Genomic DNA, 21,859 nt, shown 5'->3' on the forward strand with positions numbered 1-21,859 from the left:
GTCATCCTAGTCACTTGCCAATGCTCTATCCCCACTGTGACCAGTAGGGTGATCCTCCCCTCGGCTGTAGCCAATCTGGTGCTAGCTTCATCTTCTCAAAAGTGTCATAGAAGAGGAAGTCTACTAATGATTTGCTATCAATGAGTATCCTCTTCACCATGAAATTGGTGATGGCCATCAACACCCCCAATGCATCATCATGGGGCACCGAGACCCTCTTCAAGTTGTCACCCGAAAAGGAGATGACTTCGCTTGCCTTTGGCTTCTTAGGTGTCGGGACTTGGATGCTGAGTTGCCTCGCATAGGCCTTTCAAGTTGAGGCCGAGGCCCCACTCAAGGTTGTGCCCCCAGTGATAACGTTGATGGCCCCATCCAGGTTGTTGTGTGAGGACGAGGCATCGGTGTCACCCCCCAAGTACTCTTTCAAGTGACCACAACAGATGAGAGACTCAATTTCATTCTTCAATTCATAACAATCCTTAGTCTCATGGTTGGTGCCGTGGTGGTACTTGCAATACTTTTTGGGTTACCCTTCTTAGGGCTCCTCTTCATCTTTGTCAGCCACTTAATGTACTCCTCCTTCCCTACTTGCATGAGGAGATGCATTCGGGTGGAGTTGAGTGGTGTATATTTGCTGAAGGATGGAGTCAGTGGCTTCTTGTCAGTGTCTTTGTTGTTGTTGTGGTGGTCATGGCCGTGGCCATCTCTATCCTTCCTCTTCTTTTCTGATGCCTCTCACCTGGGGCTGGCCTCACCCTCCTAAAGGCACTCGCCGGCTAAGGCCTCCTAGGCGGTGATGTACTTCTGTGCTTTCTTCAAAAATTTTGCCTTGTTTTCTGGGTGGTATCTTGGAAATAGACCACTTGAGGGGTCTGGGCAAAAGGCCATTGATTGCAGCATGCATTGATATTGAAGGGTCAAGATCTCGGACCTTAAGTTTTTCTTTCTTGAAATGGTTGATATAAGACCGTAGGCTCTCTCCGTGCTTCTGTCGGATGGACATGAGGGAGATGATGGTCTTTTGGCACCGTCAGATGCTAACGAAGTGGGAGAGGAAAAGGTTAGCAAACTGTTCCCACAAATTGATGGAGCAAGGGGGAGCCCAGAAACCATCTATGCACTCCTCCCTTGAATGTCACCTAGAAAGCTCGGAATGTCAAGGCATCAAAGTATGCATAGAGAAGCATGAGTGCTCGGAAGCTTTCTAGGTAGTCATCTATGTCCATCATTCCATCATACATCTCCAATGTGGGAGCTTTGAAGTAAGGTGGGAGAGGCTCCAAGGTGATGGAGTCAGTGAAGGCGTCCATTCTAGTGAATGAGGGGTTTTGACTAGTGGAGGCATCACCTCGGCCCTCCTTCACCTATTTGAGTTCATCTTTCATGGTGCTGATCTGCACCTATAGGTCATCAATTCTTCTATCAATGGGAGCTTGGGCCTCATCCTAGTCCTTTCGGATGTAGAACGGGTCAAACCAGTTTCCAAAGTTCTTTCATGCTAGTACATCCTAGTTCCTTTTGGCCCGATGGTCGTTGAGGAGGTTATGGAGGTCCAACTTTGGTGAGGGAGAGGTGTGGCGTCAGCCTCCAACCTTCGGAGAGCACCCACCTTCATCCTGGGGGCTCTCTACATAATAGTGATGTTCATGGTCCCGACGGTTGTTAAGGGTCCCAACCGGATCACCCCTCCCATTGGCTGGGGAGGCAGGAGGTCTTCGATGGCGTGCTGGTGCATCAGCTACTACTGAGGGATGCTAAGGGGTCGGCTTTCCTGGGGCCGAGGGGGTGTTGGACTAGTGGGCGACCTCCTGTTGGGTGCCCCACTTCATCCAGTCTGTGTTATATTATCCAACTGGTCAAGGACCAACCTAAGTTGGTCCATGGTGACCAATATTTGAGCAATCAGAGTGTTATCTTGTTTATCAACAATTGCTGGAAGCTTAGTTGTTTTTGGATTAAATGTTCACTTAGGGAGTCTTAGCAATGTTCCCATAGATTGCGCTAATTGTTGTTGTCAAGGATGGGTCGATGGCAACAAGGTAATTTCACTTCCTTAGTCAACAACTTGTGTGTCTGAGGGCTGATGTGGTCAACCTATGAAGGAGAGTGCACATCAGAGGCCCTGGTTGTTATCCTAGGGGCGAAGTCTTCGACGGTCAAGTTAGTCAAGTGAACAGAAGGTGGTCAGACGAGGCCTGAGGAGAGAGCTCAAACAAGGTCACCTAAGAGTAAGGCAACTTAAGAGCAAGAATAAGCCAAGTGGTTTTACTAGTAGAATGATGCCCCTATTTATACTTGACCTTTGACTTGGGAGTGGTTGGAGGTGGTTAGCAGTGGACGACTAGGATCTCATCCGGTCGAAACCATGTACTGCCATCTTGGGCCCAGCCACACCTACATCAGATGTTAAACTTAATCTAGGTAATGTAGTTGCTAGAGAAAGAAACATACAATGTGGTTGCAAGTGAAATAAAGAGATAATGTTTTCGGAATAGAAACAATAGTACAGAGCCAAAAAAACTACAACTAAGAGAAGAGAGAGGTGAGTAAGGAAGTGTTGTATCTTAATTTGGGTAGTTTCTTACAATATCACAATTTAGAATCAAGATTGATTCTAAGTGACAATTTTATTGGGGAGGGAAAGGGAAGAGGTCATGCTAAGGTGGCAAGTTGAGAGAGCAAGAAATGGTATTTTGAAGATAGAGAGAGAGAGAGGGAGAGAGAGAGGGAGAGAGAGAACCAAGTAGAAGCCTTAGTTGGGGAAGGGGAGAAAGGAGCGGCCACCTGACATGGTCGATTTTGTTTTAATACTAGCAGGTCCCGTGCGATGCACAAGATGGGACACTCTTCCCTATCCCTTGCCTCGTAGTCAAGACACTCTACCCCATCCCCGATGGTGGGGTGGGTTCGGGGTGAGGCACCTATTCCCTATCGGGGATAAGTAATCCCCAAATTTTCCCCACCTCGAGGCAACCATCTAAAAATAATCTAATTTGTGGATATTTTACAAATAGGATTATGGGAATTTTGGGGTATTTTAGGAATTGGTTTATGACAATTTGGGGGTACTTTATAAATGGAATTATGGGATTCTAAGATTATAAGAATATGAGGAAAACTTAGAGATATTTAAAAATCAATATTAAATCTACTGATATTTTACTAATCTACCATCGGGTTTGGGGAATTATATGCAAACTTAGTCCCTGATTTGGAGAAAAAATATTTTCCCTGTCTCCACCTTGTCTCTTCACCATCCCTACTTAAAATCTAAGAAAACTTGCCCCGTTCGGAGTGGGGCATGGTAGGGCCCTAGTTTTACAGGGAAAATTGCTATCCCTACAATTCTAATAATTTTCTTTAACTAATTAACTAATAGTAAATTAAATAACAATAAATTACAATATTTTATGATAATTTCTAAAAATTATTGAAATTGTTGTTGATTAGCAAAAATGTATAGTAAATTAGTTATTTACAATGGCAATAAATTAATGTGAATTGTTATAAATTTTTTACTTTTCAAGCCTAAATTATTTACTATTAATTAATGTGATTACATTATAGTAAATTAAAGTAATTATAATTAAAAGTAAATCATTTGTTGCTAATTAATGTAAAAACAAGAGTGGTTGAAGTCAACCAAGTGGTCTAGACTGGTGTGGATAGATTTAATAATTTTCCAAAATTATTTATTAAAATAAAAATAATGGATTGCTATTTAAATAAATATGAAACAATTTTGATAGATTAATTTACTAATTTAATTTTCTGAAATATTTTAATAATTATTTAGTTGAATAATAATAATGGACTATTATTTAAATAGTTTAGAGAATATTTTTTCGTAGATTAATTTCTTAAATTTTTAATTATTATTTATTTAGAAAATTATAGATTATTAGTTAAAGAGTTTCCCTAAATTATTTGATAATCGTTAGCTATAATTATTGACTTTATAGAAATTAGTAAACTATGCCAACTAGTAATATCCTTTATGAATAAATAATTGTTGTAAAAATTTAACAAAAATTTATTAAATTAAATGGTTAATGTATATTACGCTAAACATTAAAAAATTGAACATTTATTAATTAACCAATTGTTAGTTTTCACTAATGGTTGGTTAGTTTCAACTGACTAACTCCCTAACCCGGCCAATCAGTTTAGCTAACCAAACAATTCCCAGTTGAACTAAATTGCCTAATGAACACTTCTAATTCAGCTAAATTAATAATCTAATCTCTAACAAATAACAATAGTTTAATTTCTAATAATTATTGAAAATTTATAGCAAAAATACACAATTGCTGACAATATATTTATAACAAAAATACAATAAATAACTAATAAAAAGCTTTAATATCTCTTAGTTATTAAATCTACTTCCACTATTTCAATAATACTTATTTTCCATTTATTTATATTTTATAGGGTTTCTAACAGATAAGGGCAACTTTTTGCTCTGAATATCAATAAAAGATAATATTTTTATAAAATAACCAAAATAAGGTAACTCTTTTTTTGAAAAATATTAAGGAAGGGCAATAACACTATTCATCGTCTTCCTCTACCTCTGTATTTTCTGGTTGTTCCAACTGTTATAATGGACTGAAAATTTATAGAAGCATCATCAACTATCAGCTTTGCCTATGCTATATAAGGAGGGCCTCCATGATCTTGACTTTGTACTTGCAAAAGTGGATGTCGATGGCATAGATGTTGTCCCTATTCTTGGTTGGTGTCTTTCATGTCTGGTTGCCACACTAATATTCTGTAAATTGCTATTCCTTTTCTCTTATTTCAAATCCTAAACCGTGCAAGTTTGAGTTTGTCGTTCTTGGTTGCCTTTGGACGGATTCCGTCTAGCTCTTTTTCATGTTTGCATACCTTTTAGCCCAAAGCCCTTTCATAACCTCTTCAAAGGTGATGAGTCTATAGGCTTGAGCAAGAACAAGAGTATAACTAGGGTGGAGTGCTTTAACACACGTAATACAGACGGCAATGTCATGCTTCTCCTCCTTCTCTGGGAGATACAGTGTGACTATGAGAGCAATGTAGTGACCCAGGTTCATTCTCATGACCTCACTAGTGATCACCGACCAATGCAATCTCTCTACTCTCCCACTAGGATGTTGTATAACCAATGTTGCTGCAACTATGGCCTAGCAATTCCCCATCTCTCTTTATCTCTGAATCTTTCAAACACATAAACTCACATAGAAGAATAAGAAGAAGAGGAGGAAGAAAGAAGATAGGTGGGGAGGGTAAGGTGAGAGTGGAAAAAAGACGATGAAAAATGTCATTGCCCTTCCTTGATATTTTTCAAAAAAAGTTACCTTATTTTGGTTATTTTATAAAAATATTATCTTTTATTGATATTCAAGGCAAAAAGTTGCCCTTATCTTCTAGAAACCCTATTTTGTATCCTGATTAAAGTTATTGCAAAATTTCGTTATTTAATCTATTTTTAATTAATGTTTAAAATATGATTTAGTATTCAATTTTTACATTGAAAACATTTAAAGTTTATTTAAAAATAGTATATAAAATATAAATAATTATTAAAAATTAGTATATAAAACATAAATAACACCCTACCCCACCTCGAAGAGGGAAAGTTTTCTCAAATCTTAAATAGGGATGGGAAGAGGTAGGGTGGGGATGGGGAAAATATTTTTGCTCCAAATCAAGGATGAGGAAGGGACAAGGTTTGCATATAATTCCCCGAACCCGATGGTAAATTAGTAAAATATTAGTAGATTTAATATTGACTTTTGAAATATCCTTAAGTTTTTCCTTGTATTCTTACAATCTTTGGATCCCAAAATTCAATTTAGAAAATACCCCAATTTGTCATAATCCAATTCCTAAAATATCCTAAATTTCCATAATCATATTTTTGTAAAATATCCACAAATTATATTACTTTTAGGTGGTTAACTTGGGATAGGGAAAACTTAGGGGTTCCCCACCCCCGACGGGGAATGGGTGCCTCGCTAATCCTCCCCATCACCAAGGATGTGGTAGGGATGGAATAGAAAGTCTCGACAATAGGGGAAAGCAACAAGGAGGGGTGCCACATCCCGTACATTGCATGGGGCCCCGTAAGTTTTAATTACTTTGTGCTTTTGATAATTTTTTAAAGTTATAATATAATTTTGTTTCTTAATCCATTTTTTGTTTTTGAAATAATATTATATAAGATATGGTTTAGTTAGTAGAAGGTGGCAGATGGTTGGGCCAAGCAATGAGGGTGCTGATTCGAGCAAGGGAGTGTTGCGGGTGCTAGAAGTTGGAATCCCTTACCTTGAGTGGAAGATACCTTTTTATAACCGAAGGTCTGTGTCCTAGTTGAATTAGGCTTCCGAGGTTGTCGGGATGAGGTTAACCACCGAGGTCCTTGGGATAGAGTCCTAATCCCCAACGGAGTTGTCCTCATCCTTTCTCCTATTCTTAGTCGTGTTTATCCACATGACGTGGGGCTGACGTGGCTAAGAGGATAAGGTGGGGGAATACGGAAATAGCGTAGCGCAGTCATGGCTGTGGAGTCGGTGTATGCCATAGAGCTGGCCAGGCCGTGCCGATGTAGCCGAGGTGATTCGGCGTTGACTGGGCAGCCACGTATTGTATAAGGCCAGCTCAACCATGACCCGAATACCACTCCCCCAGTTCTGAAGTCGAGGAATGAAGTGCTCGGTCGAGGTGTAGCATAGCAGGGTGCTTTGTTTCTCATCTGAGGAACTCCAAGTTGAAGTCCTAGCTGAGTGTTTGGTCCACTTAGTATTCCTCAGTTGGAATGAAGTGCCCAGGCATTGCGTGTCATTTACTACAGTTAGGCATCAAGGAGCTAGGTTGGTCTTTGGAGTTTAGGCTTCTCTAATGCTCAGCTGTGCTGCATCGTGAAAGGGCTCTTCGTTCTTCGGCTGAGGAACTTAGACTCGAAATTTTGGAATCTAAACACCACTCCTCCAGTTCCAAAGTTGAAGAATGGAGTGCCCGGTTGGGATGCAGAGCGGGCTCCTTTGGTCGGGGACCGAGGTGTGTCAGGTCCATCGTTGGGTGCTTCAACGAGGCTCAAGGGCTTGGTTGGACCAGTGCTCTTGGGCGGATAGTGGAGGTCTTCAGATTTGGTTGGACCAGTACTTCGAGGCAGACCAGTGTAGTTAATGCTTTTACCGCTGCTTGTCAAGAACGTCGCTTCGGTTCTCGATGCCATATGCGTGCGGTGACAGTCGCGTTGATTGGTCTTCTCGAGCTTCATTAGAGTGGCGGTTGATCTCTCCCATTGATCTAGCTTCGATTTGCACCTTTGGAGGTTATAAGAAGGGGAGGAAGGGCATTTCTCCTTCACCATTTCCGAGAGAGATTTTTTAGGGGAGCTCAACAAGGGGTTGTTGGCATTGCTCAGCTTTTGCTTTAATTCCGTGGCTTCAAGTTCAGTAAGATGTCTTCCTCGTCTTCCCATTCTTCTTCTTCTTCTTCTAGTTCTTCTTCCAGTTCTAGTGGCTCCAATTATGAGTCTGAGGTCAGGGAATTTGAGGCGGTAGAGTTGGAGAGATTTTCCAAGGTCGAGGAGGCCGAGGTTGGTCCTTCCAGTATGGAGGTAGAACTTCCCGCATGGGCTGGTCATCAATTCAAGACCACCCCTTGCAGTTTAACTCCTAGGGACATGTCTCAAATGCTGGCTCTATATGACATTCCCAAGGAGTTTGAGATGAGGTGGCCGCAGGCTAGCGAGAGGCCAACTGATGCTCGGTTGGGTGAGGTATGTGTGTACGAGAGAAGCTTGGAAGCCGGGCTGAGGTTCCCTTTGGATGAAGGGGTAGCCAGGGTGTTTGAATGGTACCGAGTGCTGCCAGTGTAGCTGATGCCAAACTCTTTTAGATTTTTTCTTAGACTTATGTTGTATTACTTTGTTCGTGACATTGAGTTGACCCTGGGTATGGTGAGCTTCTAGCTGAAGCTTCACTAGAAGGGTTACTACTATTTATCGGCTAGGAAGATCATCAAGGTGTTGGTTGGGGCCCCGTCCTCAGTGAAACACTGGAAGGAAGAGTTTTTCTTTGTGCACTGTCTTGGGGGCCTACTTTTCCCAATCATGTTGCGAAAGCCAAGGACAAAGGCACAGCTTCCTAAGTGGCACAGGCTTACCAAGGAGGAGAGGTTGGCCCTGAGCAAGATCAATGAGATTGATGTGGTGGCGTACATGTGCTCTGAGATATTGATGCTTGGCGGACAGATGCACAAGGTGGCTAGTCTATCTTGCTGCTTCGATTTACTTGTTGAATCCTTTTTTCTTTGAACTTATGCTTACTTTGTCACAATTCTATGGTGCAGGTGTATAGATGGCGAGCGAAGAAGAAATTGTCCACCGAATGAAGGAGAGTCAGTAGAGGAGAAGGGAGGGTGCATGGTCCCAGCCCCGTTAGGAGGTGGTTCCACCATCGAAATCTTCAGAGAGGGCATCCTATTAGCAGAAAAGGGCTCAACAATGGGGTGATGATGAAGATGTGGTAGTGGTGGAACTGGAGGCTTATTGGGTTGTCGTTCCTCCTCCGTAGATGGAAGTCGGGGGCAGCAACTTGGCCTTTCACATGTCGTAGTGGACGGTCCATCCCAAAGACGGACATGAGATGGAGGGGGTACCCGAGCAACTTCTCCGCGGGATCATGACGGCATCCATTACTCGGGAGGTCGGGCAAACAACTAGCGGCACTCTGGAATGTTTGCTGATCCATGCCACGACTAGGTAAGTTTGCACCGGCTTCTTGTTTTCACTTGGTTGAAGTTGTCCGTATTGATGCATGTTTTTTGTTTGCAGAACGCCTGCTTAGTGATGGCGGTGATTAATCACCTTTGGAATCTATGAAGTATATATGAGTAGGAGCACATCAAGCTTTTGAACATAAGGGCATAGTTAATTGAGCTTCAGGCGGTCGGCGAGCAAACGACCACGCTGGAAGCGAAGGTGGCCGAGTTGAAGGGCCAGATAGATGAGTAGGTGAACATCGTTCGCAGCTTGAAGAAGACCACTGAACTGAAGGTGGAGAGGGAGCAGCTGAAGCAAGAGGCTACCGATGTGGCGGTGACATAGTTCAAGGGCTCAGTAGAATATCCACACGAGATGGATGACTTTGCCTCGAACTCTTATGAGGTGGGGTTCAACGTCTTCCAGAGGAGTGTGCTATGTCACTGTCCTGAGTTTGCTAACATTGCACAAACTTGGGATCCGTATGATGATGAGAGCCCGCCCGTTGAGGATAACTTGTTGTTGATGAGTGCGATGGGGGCAGAGACGGTGAGGAAGGGGAAGAGGTTGCAGACCCTCCTGCCGAGGAATGAGCTATTGCAAAATTCCTCCTTTTTTTGTTTTTGTTGTTTTTCACTTCTTTTTGTAGTGGCTCGATACGTTGAGCTTCGATCTATGTACTGACTTTAGTAAGTTAATGAGAATATGTTATCATTTTTTCTCTGGGCATGTGTACCGCCCTCTCTTTTTCTCTTCCCTTCTTTTGCAAAGTTTTGGTCCTCGGTCTTATCACGACCGAGTTAGGAGTTGGCTGAGATCTTTAGTCTCTGGCTTGTGTGGCCAGAACATGTTTCGAGCTCTCTTCTTTTGGGGATGCTTAGCTACCGATCTTGGGAGCTTTTCAACTCTTTGAGGGCTGACCATCGCTCAGCTATCTTTGACTTGACTGTTAGTCAATGGGTGTGTGGAGTTCATTGACCTTCCTCAAGCCTCAACAGGCGAGAGCGTTCTTCTCCACTTAGGGCTCTAGTCGTTGGTAGTCGAGTCACTTTAATTGGTCGGCTATGCGTTGTCAAGCTTTGCATTGTAGGCTCTGGCTGTTGTAGTCAACCGGGTCGGTGTATGCTTGTGGAATGTGCTATGTGCGAAGCATGCTGTAATGTGTGCTATGTGCGTGGCATGCTGTAGTGTATGCAGTGTGTGTGGCATGTATGAAATTTGCTATGTACACGATGTGTGTGAAGTGTGCTATGTGTGCAGCATGTGTTGTGTGGTGTATGCATTCATGCTGGGCAAAACTCATAGATGAAAAAATGTTCTTCATTAATATCGAATCACTGGTAGTACATTTGGCCGTCGAGGTCTTCGAGCCTATAAGTGTCGGGTTCGAGGACTCTAGTGATTCTGTATGGCCCATCCCAATTTGGTCCGAGCTTGCCTTCTCCTGGTGTGGGCACAATGACTTTGCAGAGGATGAGGTCACCTGTTTTGTGGAGGATGATGTCCGAGCTTGCCTAACTAAGGTTTCGGCCTCATTGGTTAGACTAAAGGGCATCTCTCCAATATCCGTCCGCAGGGTAGTCTTGTATGCACAGAGTATGCTCAACAACTCCTCAACTCACCTTCCCTTGGCCTGGTCAAGTCTAGTTTTTAGGACATGTAGCAAGGTTCAGTTGGTCAATTCGGTCTGCCCATTACTCTGAGGTCGGTATACGGAGGTTGTGCAGTGGTCGATCTTTAGGTTGGCGCAGAGGGCTTTGAACTTTCAGTTAGTCAATTGCATCATGTTATCCATGGACCCTCAGAATACCAAACCGGTAGACAATACCTTTCTAGAAAAAATTTTGAGCATTGTGCGTGGTAATGCGTGCTAGTGCTTCAGCTTCCACCCATTTGGTGAAGTAATCCCCTGCTACCAAGAGAAACTTCTTAGGGACCACTATGATGGGGAAGGGGCTGAGGATGTTCATGCCCCACTGCATGAATGGCCACAGGCTGGTGATTAGCTTCAAGGGAATCGCTAGCTGGTGGTGGAGGTTAGAGGGCCGCTGACAACTGTCACACTTCCGCACAAGCTGGGCTACATCCTACTTCATGGTCAGCCAAAAGTATCCTTGCTGGAGTGCCTTGTGAGCCATGGTTCGGGTGTTGGGATGATCTCGACAGATGCCTTCGTGTATTTCCCTGAGGACTTAGTTGGCCTCGATAGGGGGAAGACATTTCAAGTATGGGAGAGTATGTGAGCAGCGGTAAAGTTGTCCCTAGATAAGGCAGTATCGGGCTAATCTGTGTTGGAGCTTCTTGGCTTCTGTCCTGTCTTCTGGGAGAATGCCATCCCGGAGGTACTGAGTGATGGGGTCCATCCAAGATGGGCCATGCTGTACTAGGACGATGAGGAGGGCCATTGGTGCGATGCTCAGCTAGGCCAGTGTGTCCACTAGGTCAATTTTTGGTGAACTAGCTAACTTCTATAATGCATCGGCTCGGATGTTCTCAGCTTGGGGAATCCGCTGAATGTTGAACTGTTCGAACCTTTGGATGAGCTCCTGCACCTTCTATAAATAGCTCGCCATTGTGGGTGTCTGCATCTCAAACTGGTCATGGATATGATTAACTACTAGTTGAGAGTCGCTGAACGCTTTGATTCTCCAGGCTTTGAGGTCTAGACCAAGCCAGACTCCGGCGATGAGGGCTTCTTATTCAGCTTCCTTGTTGGAGGTTTTGAACTCGAACCTGAGGGTGTGCTCCAGCACTGCGTTGTCTGGGCCGAGGAGGATGAGGCTGGCTCCGCTGCCTTGTTTGTTTGATGAATCGTCTACATGGAGAGTCTATATCTACGACTCGGGGGCTAGGTCCTGTGTGATGAAGTTGCATTCTACATTGAAGTTGGCCAAGGACTGGGCTTTGATTACGGGCTGAGGTGGATAGTTGATGTCAAATTCGGTCAGTTCCATGCTCCATTTGATCAGGTAGCCTAATGCTTACAATCTTTGAAGTACTTGCTTGAGGGGCTGGTCAGTAAGCACCCGGATGTTGTGAGCTTGGAAGTACAGTCTGAGCTTCCTTGTCAAGGTGACTAGCGCCAAGGTCATCTTTTTTAGATTGGAATACTGGGTCTCCATGCCACTGAGCACTTTGTTGGTGTAGTAGATCAGCCTCTATATCCGGTCTTCCTCCTTAACCAGTACTGAGCTGAAGACCTCATCCCCGACTGAGAAGTAGAGCAATAGCTTGTCCCCCTGGGCTTAGTTTGGTGAGGAGAGGTGGTGAGCTCAAGTACAACTTAAGATCTTGAAAGGACAATTCGCATTCTTCGGTCCATTGAAAGTCCTTTGGTCGCTTGAGGGCTTTTTTGAAAGGCAGGCACCGGTTTGTGGATTTGGACATGAATCTGCTAAGGGCGGCTATTTTGCCGATGAGACGTTGCACTTCCTTATGGGTTCGAGGTGACTGCACGTTGAGGATGGCTTATATTTTTTTCTAGGTTGGCTTCAATTCCTCTCTATGTCACCATAAACCCCAGAAACTTGTTGGAACCGATCCCAAAGGCACATTTGGTTGGGTTCAGCTTCATCTTGTACTTCTTGAGGGTGTCGAAGACTTCTTTAAGGTTGGCCAAGCGATGCTCGTCCTTCTTGCTTTTCACAAGCATGTCGTCCACGTATGCTTCCACATTTCGGCCAAGCTGATCCTTAAAGACCTCGTTCACCAGCTGCTGATAGGTAGCGCCAACATTCTTGAGGACAAAAGGAATCACCTTGTAGCAATACAATCTACGATCGGTGATGAAGGTTGTTTTCTCCTGGTCATCTAGGTGCATCTAGATTTGATTGTATCTTGAGAAAGCATCCATGAAGCTTAGGAGCTCGTATCCTGCCGTTGCATCGACAAGCTGGTCAATCCTTCGTAGGGGAAAGTTGTCTTTAGGCCAGAGTTTGTTTAGGTCAGTGAAGTATTTGCAGGGTGCAGAATTCTCTCTTCTTGATTTCAGCACTAAAGAGGATCTGATGTGTTTCTTGGTCTCTCTAAAGGCTGCCGCCCCCTTCCTTCTTTTGTTAACTTAAAAGATCAGCTCCTAATCCCATTAGGAGGTGCTTATCCAAATCATATTTGGATCAGCCTTCTCTTCTAGTGATAAGGATAAACCCTTATCTTATCTGCAGATTAGATCAGCTTTATCCTAATCCCATTAGGAGGTTTCTAGATCTGAATCACATTCAGATCTGGACTCTCTGAGTGGATAGGATTAAGACCCTATCTTATTTGCTAATCCATCTCAGAATTCGCCCCTTTAATTACCTAAATAAATAGCCCAGTTTGAAATGGGCTTTAGGCCCATTTAGCTTATGTGCTCACTTAACCTTCCTAACTACTGCCCAGTTGGGCTTCCTTGTATGGCGTGAGACCCAAGCATTGATCTACACATCAGCCACATGGGTTCAGCCCAGCCTTTGTTACATGACCTGGTCGAATACACTGTTAAAGACAGTGAACCCCCTGAAACCCATCGAATGGGCTCTATGGGCCCAACACATACCCTAAGTGGTCCCTGGGCCAAGCCACCTTGTAACACCCAACGACTGTGGGCAGATGCAAGATTATCCCATCAGGTATTATCCTCAATGGTCTTACACTTAACCTCTCAGCCCTTAATGATCATACACTACCCGACAAGAGAGGACCTCTCCCTCGGCTGCAAGAAACAGTGTTGCACTCTCCACTTATATGGATCCCGGGAATTAAAACCTTTTGCAAACATTTTAGAAACCATAATATATATACTTTTATATCTCATATAAAATATACTTTGCAAAACAAATCTCAACGGTTGAAATCGGCTGCCGGCAGTCTTGGTTTCCAACAGTGAGAGCGCATCCCCGATCATTACCTTTGTCCGACAAAGGGGCTGATCCTGTCACTATGATCACCCACTTAGATGAATTCTCAGATTGTCCCAACATACCCAGGTTTTGACCCCCGCTAAGGATCTCACTGATTGGTACATCAAAGACACCCCGATCTGACACCTAGTGCAGTATCATAATCGAGTCTAGGGGTTGGGTGTAACTTTCCAGTTTTGCCCATCAATCTCCAAGGTCCAGGGCAATACTGGAAATCTGGTCCAGTTCAAAGATTCAATTAATCCCACACTATATGTGCCTAGGGTCTCACCCCGGTAGCTGAGACAAGCCACCCCAACCGACTTGGTGGCACCACAGTGTCAGCCTTGTCAGGATAGGTCTCCCCAGACCGACCCACTGGCTGTGAACATTCTAAACTAACACGAGTCTCAATAAGTGTCTAGTTTAAGGGTATTACACAGAAACATACCAAGGGAACATGAATCAAATATGTACTTTTATTCATTTACAATAAACTCATAAATTACATCAATTTTGATTGAAGCTAAGGGCATACAAAACTGTCTAACACACCTACCACTGTTCCGTGGTGAAACTTCTCTTCTTTTGCTTGATGGGTCGGTAGCGCAGATTGGCGTTCAAATGGTGGGTGATGACCTCAGGGTCGAACCTCGGCATATCCACTAGCGACAAGCGAATACGTCGGCATGATCTCTCAATAGTTGTATCAGTTCTTCACGAAGGCGGTCGTCTAGGAGAGAGACAACCTGGAGTGTCTTCTCGGGGTGCTCTTCATTAAGCAGAACCTGATGAGGACTTCAACAGGTTGGTCGCATTGTGTCTTCACCTCATGCCACAGATCATAAGCTTCAGCCATCAATGTCTCTGTGGCCAAGCGTGGTCCTCGGTAGGAGAGCAGGTAACATTGTTGTGCAGCTCTCTGGTCTCCACATGCTACCCCTATACTGTATTCGGTTGGGAATTTCATAGCGAGGTAGAATGTGGAAACTGTGGCCTGTAGAGCACTGAGCATCGGCCTGCCGAGGATGGCATTGTACGATGAGGGGCAATGGACCATGATGAAATCCACCATGGCTGTTGCAATAATGTCACCATCTCCAATCAGAAGGGGGAGGGTTATTCTCCCAATTGGCAATAAACTCCTTGGAGAATCCCACTAGCGGAGTGTTGACAGGAGTGAGGCAGTCTTTATGAATGCCGAGCTTCTCAAAGGCTTCTTCGAAGAGGATGTTGGTGGAGCTCCTGGACTCCCTGGAGGTCGTCGCCGGTGAAGGTGATCGGTTGGTCATGCCTCTTCTTCTATCCCTGGTTGTCGATCTCACATAGTCACGCATGCTTCTTGCGTTTTGAGCTGCTCTTCCCTCCCACGGTGATCCCCCTAGATATCTGATGATCATACAATTTATCTATAATTTATGATGTCTTTGCATGGATTTTTATGCCATTTTTATTTAATTTTGCCCTAATTTAGTTTAATGATAAGAAAAGATTTTAGGGGTAATTAATCCAAGTAAAAGAAAGAAAAAAGGCAAGAAAATAAGGTTCAAAAAGACCAATTTCAGCCCAGCCCGGTTGTGGAAGCAAGAGAGAGCACATCGGCCCAAGAAGAACAAGTTGATTCCTTGAAAAAACCCAAGAAAAGACATCCTAGCAAAGAGTAAAATTCAGCCCAGTAGAGAAGGCCCATTCTCAGCCCAAAAGAGCAGCCTAGAGTGTAGCTATCATGTGCTAAGAAGGAGCCTAAGTGCATCCCAAATAGCAGCCCAAAGAGCTAGGGGCAGCAACTCTTAGAAGGCTTTCAAGAGAACTCTAGAAAGTTCAAGAAGGGGGTGTAGTACACCCCATTCTAGAGGCTTCAAGAAGGGGCAAGAGCCCCCTTGAAAATCTATATAAGGAGGCCTCTAGAAGGGGGAAAGGTGTTCAATTGCTTGAGAGAAAGGCTCTCCCACTCCTAGAGGTTTGAATTCCTTGAAGAGAAGGAAGAGAAGAAGGGTTAGGTGCAAGGAAGAAGAAGAAGAAGGGGCTGAAGGAGTTCAAGTCAAGTTAGTAAGAAGAGAAGGTGAGTTCGAAAGTGGGAGTTTTTGATTCAGAGATCTATTGTAATCATTATATTCTAGTTTCATTTTCCTTTGATTTGAATTCAGCTTCCTTTTTGTAATTTTTTCTTTCTCCCTCTTCCATTCTTTCTTGATGTATTTCAGTTTGTAAAATTTCAGATCAGCAATCAAATTATTTTTGATTCATTTGAGTGGTTGTGAATTTACTTGAAGTTTATTGAATAGGGGTTAAATTGTAGATTAATTCGGCCAATTAGCTTTCAAAACTCAGATCTGAATTCTCAAATCTGAGATTGCAAGATCTGAATTGCTTGAAAGAGAATTCAGATTTGCAAATTTCAGATTGGCCGAATTAATCTAAAACTTGGAATTCTTAGAGTGCTTGAGAAAGACTCTAGGAATTCAGATCTACTATTTAAGAACTGAATTGGATGCAAGGTTAGTGATAACTTACACAATTCAGTTGGTGATCAATTTAGATTTGAATTGATGCCTTAGAAGTGTTTGAAGAAATGCATGCATGGGATTAGATCCTTGATAGAGATATGGGGATTATCACTAATGCATAGGATGAACATGCACTCGAAAGAGGCTGTTCATGACCTTGGGGTTTCACCAAACCAACGCTTAATCACAATCTATTTGAATGATTCAACTTGATTGACTGTTGAATTCTGAGATTAACATTAACTGCTTACTCTTCTAACCTGAATTAAAGGCAATTGGGCCAATAATTTAGATAGATTTTAGTTTAGAATTTTTAGCTTTCGAATAAAGTTTTGAGTTATTATTGATCAGATAAGAAGTGCCCAGTTTAGTATTGGTAATTTTTTCCTAAATCCTCGTGGGAACGATACTTCACTCACTACTTTATTACTTGAACGGCTAGTGCACTTGCTAGTGTCACAATGAGCCACATCAATATCACATGAATCACACTGACAGGAGGAGCTCAAGGTGGTGGCCGAGCATTTTCTGCATGTGGTTCTTCCTGTGTTGGCTTTTCGTTCTTGTTGATGAATCCACCGAGGTACCCATGCCTAATCAAGTCCTCAATGTGGTTGCGGAGGTCAAAGCAGTTATCCGTGTCGTGGCCATGGTCCCTGTGGAACTCACAATATTTGTCATGGTTCCTCTTGTTTCCTTGTGTCTTCATCTTTTTAGGCCACTAAACATAGTTGCAGTCACAAATTTACATTAGAACTTTAGACCGCAATCTATTCGGCGGCGTGAAGTTCTGATAGGTCAGCAGAGGCGTTCATGGTCTGCAGTCAGGCTAGCAGTCCTACCTCTTATGGTCCTGATCCGATCTCTCTGGCTTCCACTCCTCTATGTCCCTCCTCTTCTTGTCGGGCCTTTTTTCTTCATCCCGTAGCTATGCCTGAGCTTCTTCCGCGTTGATGTACTTTTGGGCATGGCTCATTAGTGCGGCTAGCGTCTGCAGAGGGTTCTTGGAAATGGAGAAGTTAAATGGTAAGGGGCAGAGTCCGTGCCATATGGTGGTGATGGCCATGGACTGGTTCAGATTCCTGATCTGTAGTGCTTCTTTGTTGAACCTCACTAGGTAGTCTCTGAGAGATTTTGTCTTCGTTTGCTGCACTTTCATGAGGCTAGCTGAAGTTTTCCAGTGTTTCAGGCTCAGCATGAACTGTGCCAAGAACTAGGTGTCTAGCTGCTCCCATAATGCTATGGAGTGTGGGAGTAGAGAGGAATACCAGGTCAGGGATGGGCCCTTGAGGGTGTCTACGAGAGCTTTGCACATTAGGCCCTAAGATGATCCATGCAACATCATTTGAGCCTTCAGCGCTTTGATGTGACCAGCGGGGTTGGTATTCCTATCATATTTGTTGAACTGGGGTGCCCACCACCTCGTGGAGGGTACCCCGTCCACTCTCTCTTGGAGGAAGGGCGGCGCTCTAATGGGTTGAGGGGTTGGCTACATGGGCTGGTCTACAGGCGGTGCCATGCTTCTCTGGATTTAGTTGTACTCCAACTCCTCCAAACATTGCCGGAGCTCCTGAATCTCGCGTCCCTGTTGTTTGGGGCTGCGGTGTGTGTGGTCCTCTCCTTTTTGGGCTGTGCAAGGCAGTCTTTGACCGAGTTGGACTCAGCGACAGAGATAACACGAAGCGGTGCCCACTTGCCAAGCCTTTCTTTGGCGGGGATCTGTGTAGTCTGATGAGTCCTACTACGGTTGTTTGGTTCACGAGAGCGGGTGGAGGAGGTGGACTTTCTTGTCGTATCTTGCTTTTCTTGATGGGACTGCACTCCCTTCTGGTCCGATTAGCATATTTTGGGGTCCTCAATGCAAGGACCATCCTTCATATGTGTTGGGGCGTGAGGGGGGATGGCCTAGTTAGGTGGTTCCGCAGAACCCAGTGTCTACATCATCTCAAAGATCTTGTCAACCTTTTCTTGCATTTCATGGAATTGCATTGGGTCATTTGTAGTTGGAGGTTGTTGAGTTTCTTGGTGTGAAAGGCTACATCGGTGAGATTCCCAAGATGGGGATCAGCCTGTTGATCGCTCAGAATGATTTCTAGGCATCTTGATCATCTTCTTGATTGCATGGTGAGAGAGGTGTTAGATAGTTTTGTACGCCCTTAGCTTCAATCAGAATGATGTACTTTATGAATTTATTGTAAATGAATAAAAGTGAATATTTGATTCATGTTCCCTTGGTATGTTTCTGTGTAATCCCCTTAAACTAGACACTTAATGAGACTTGTGTTAGTTTAGAATGTTCACAGCCAATGGGTCGGTCTGGGGAGACCTATCCTGACAAGGCTGACACTACAGTGCCACCAAGTCGGTTGGGGTGGCCTGTCTCAGTTGCCAGGGTGAGACCCTAGGCACATACAATGTAGGATTAATTGAATCTATGAACTGGACCAGATTTCCAGTATTGCCCTGGACCTTGGATATTGATGGCCAAAACCAGAAAGTTACACCCGACCCCTAGACTCGATTATGACACTACACTAGGTGTCGGATTGGGCTGTCTTTGATGTATCAATCAGTGAGATCCTTAGTGGGGGTCAAAACCTGGGTATGTTGGGATAGTCTGAGAATTCATCTGAGTGGGTGATCATAGTGACAGGATCAGCCCGTTTGTCGGACAAAGGTAATGATCGGGGATGCACTCTCACTGATGGAAACCAAGATTGTCGGCAGCCGATTTCAATCGTTGAGATTTGTTTTGCAAAATATATTTTATATGAGATATAAAAGTATGTATTTAATGGTTTCCAAAAGGTTTGCAAAAGGTTTTAATTCCCGGAATCCATACAAGTAGAGAGTGCAACACTGTTCTTTGCAACCGAGGGAGAGGTCCTCTCTTGTCGGGCAATGTATGATCTTTATGGGCTGAGAGGTTAAGTGTAAGACCATTGAGGATAATACCTAATGGGCGAATCTTGCATCTGCCCACAGTCCCTGAGTGTTACAAGGTGGTTTGGCCCAAGGACCACTTAGGGTAAGTGTTGGGCCCATAGAGCCCATTTGATGGGTTTCAGGGGGTGCACTGTCCATAACAGTGTATTTGGCCAGGCCTTGTAACAAAGGCTGGGCCGAACCCATGTGGCTGATGTGTAGATCAATGCTTGGGTCCCACGCAATACAAGGAAGCCCAACTGGGTAGCAGTTAGGAAGGTTAAGTGAGCACATAAGCTTAATGGGCCTAAAGCCCATTTCGAATTGGGCTATTTAATTAGTTAATTATGGGGTGAATTCTGAGATAGATTAGCAGATTGGATAGGGTCTTGACCCTATCCACTCAAAGAGTCCAGATCTGAATGTGATTCAGATATAAAAACCTCCTAATGAGATTAGGAGAAAGCTAATCTAATTTGTAGATAAGATAAGGGTTTATCCTTATCACCTGAAGGGAAGGATGATCCAAATTTGATTTGGATAAGTAGCTCCCAATTGGATTAGGAGCTGATCCTTTAGGTTAACAAAAGAAGGAGGGGGCGGTAGCCTTTAGATGAATGAGATATTCACATCCTCTTGTGTGATGAAATCACAAAAGGAAGAATTAAGCATCCCTGCAGAATTCTTTCTTGCTGCCCCTGTTTTCCAGTTCGATCTCCAGCTGTGGGAGAAGTCAAGATTGGATCTTGACATTAGTTCTTTGAGAAAGAACCAATGGGAAGTTGTGCTCACGTGCCATACTATTGTTTCTTGCAAAGGAAAAAGTTCTTGGAGAAGAACACTGCTGAATATGCTCCATCCTGCACTATGCCATCTTCAGTGGGAGCTGTCTTTGGATCCTTCCTCGGGTGTGAACATCTTCATTGGGAGATACTATTTCTCCGTATCAGGTATAATTCTCTCCTACTCCTTTGGTTTCAAATCTGGTTCAGTTTATGGTTCAAAAATGATTCTTAAAAATTTGATTTTCTAAATAGGGAATGTGATTCCCAGTTGAAGGGAGAGAAAAATTTTTGAAATTCGCCCCCTTATTCCGCAATCTTTGGGCATCCATACAATGGATCTCTCATCCCTTCAGTGGTATTAGACCATGGTTCAAATCTTGAACCAATTTGTTTCAGACCTGAACCTGCGCAAATGGGCAGAAGGTGTTCTACCCGATTTGTGCAGATATGGGTTTTGGGAAATTTGTTCCCAAAATTAATGGGCGAATAATCTGAAATTAATTTTATATAAATCTGATTATTATTTAGAATTGTTCTTCATGATTTTCTTGATTTATGGGCTATTCATACAAGAGGATATCAAAATCTTGATTTGCGCAGGGAACTTGCGATTTTGCAGATTTTAGATTATTTTTTTACATTTGGCCTGTAAAATATTTTTTATTTTTTAGACTGAATGTATAGGTATTCAATTTGATGTAATCATTAATAGAAATAGGATTTCTATTTATTTTTAATTTTGGATCGAAGATGGCAGCACAGATGGGAGAATTACAATCTGTGATTTGCAGTTTATGAAACTACAAACTGTGATCTAACCTCTGTTTTGCAGGATGGATTGTGCGAACAGCCCTGTTTGACTGATTCTTGATTTTCCTTTACCAGTATTTAATTTCAGATTATTTTCTTGAATTAAAGATTTAGTTAAAGATCAAACCTTAGACCCATTTGAACCAAGATTGGTTCAAACTGTTTGGACTGAATCTAGGGTTTAATCAAGGCTGAAAGTCAGCCCTAAGTTTCCCACTAATGGGCCTAAGGATTCATAGTTAATTAAATGGTTAATTCGGCCCAACCTGTAAAGGCCCAGTTTTAAATAGTTAAAACTGCTAAAAGCCCACTTAACACTTAAAGCTATATGGGCTTAACCATTTGACCCATATACCTAGATAATATTAATGGTTAATATTATGGATTTAAAATGGGCTTCAAATGGGCCTTATAGATGATTAATTGATTGGATCAATTTATTCCTACACAAGATGTAGGGATGTGTGATGTGCTGCGTACATGGGCAATAAGTGCTTGGCCTATGCTCAATCGACAGTGGCTCTTGTGCACACCATGGCTGAATGCACATCATTGCCATGGTGTCCCTTTTGGTCACTGGATGACCTCCCTCAGTGGTGGGCCCCACACCTCATCAAGAGGTCACGTGCGGAACCCTAGCCGATTTAGGCCCACTGAAATCTAGCTTAATGAAAGTCAGTGGGAGCCACTTTGATTTGACCTAAAATTAGAACTAGGGTGTAATTAACTGTTCCCTCCAGCTAATATGAGTGCATGTGATAGGGAGATTCAAGTGATGAACTCTCTAAAGGCCTTCCATCATTAGCATGAGGATGGGTCATTCAGTAATGAGGAAACGCACCAGAAAATGGGCTATCCATTTGCTGTTGGACTTGTCTAAATGTTTCATAAGATGATAGTGTTAGACATTTTCGTATGCCCTTAGCTTCAATCCCTTTTGATGTACTTTTGACATTTAGTGTAAATAAATAAAGTACATGTTTGATTCATGTTGTTTGGTATAATTCTGTGTAAGACCCTAAAACTGGACACTTATAGAAACTTGTGTTAGTTTTAAATATTCACAGCCATTGGATAAGTCTGGGGAGATTTATCCTGCCAAGGCTGATACTGATGTGCCACCAAGTGTTGGGATGGCTTGTTTCGGCCATCAGGGTAAGACCCAAGGCACACTCAGTATGGGATTGCTTGAACCCTTGA

This window comes from Nelumbo lutea, chromosome 3, assembly GCF_056320005.1.
Source record: "Nelumbo lutea isolate HS-2025 chromosome 3, American lotus-T2T, whole genome shotgun sequence".
Lineage (NCBI taxonomy): Eukaryota > Viridiplantae > Streptophyta > Magnoliopsida > Proteales > Nelumbonaceae > Nelumbo > Nelumbo lutea.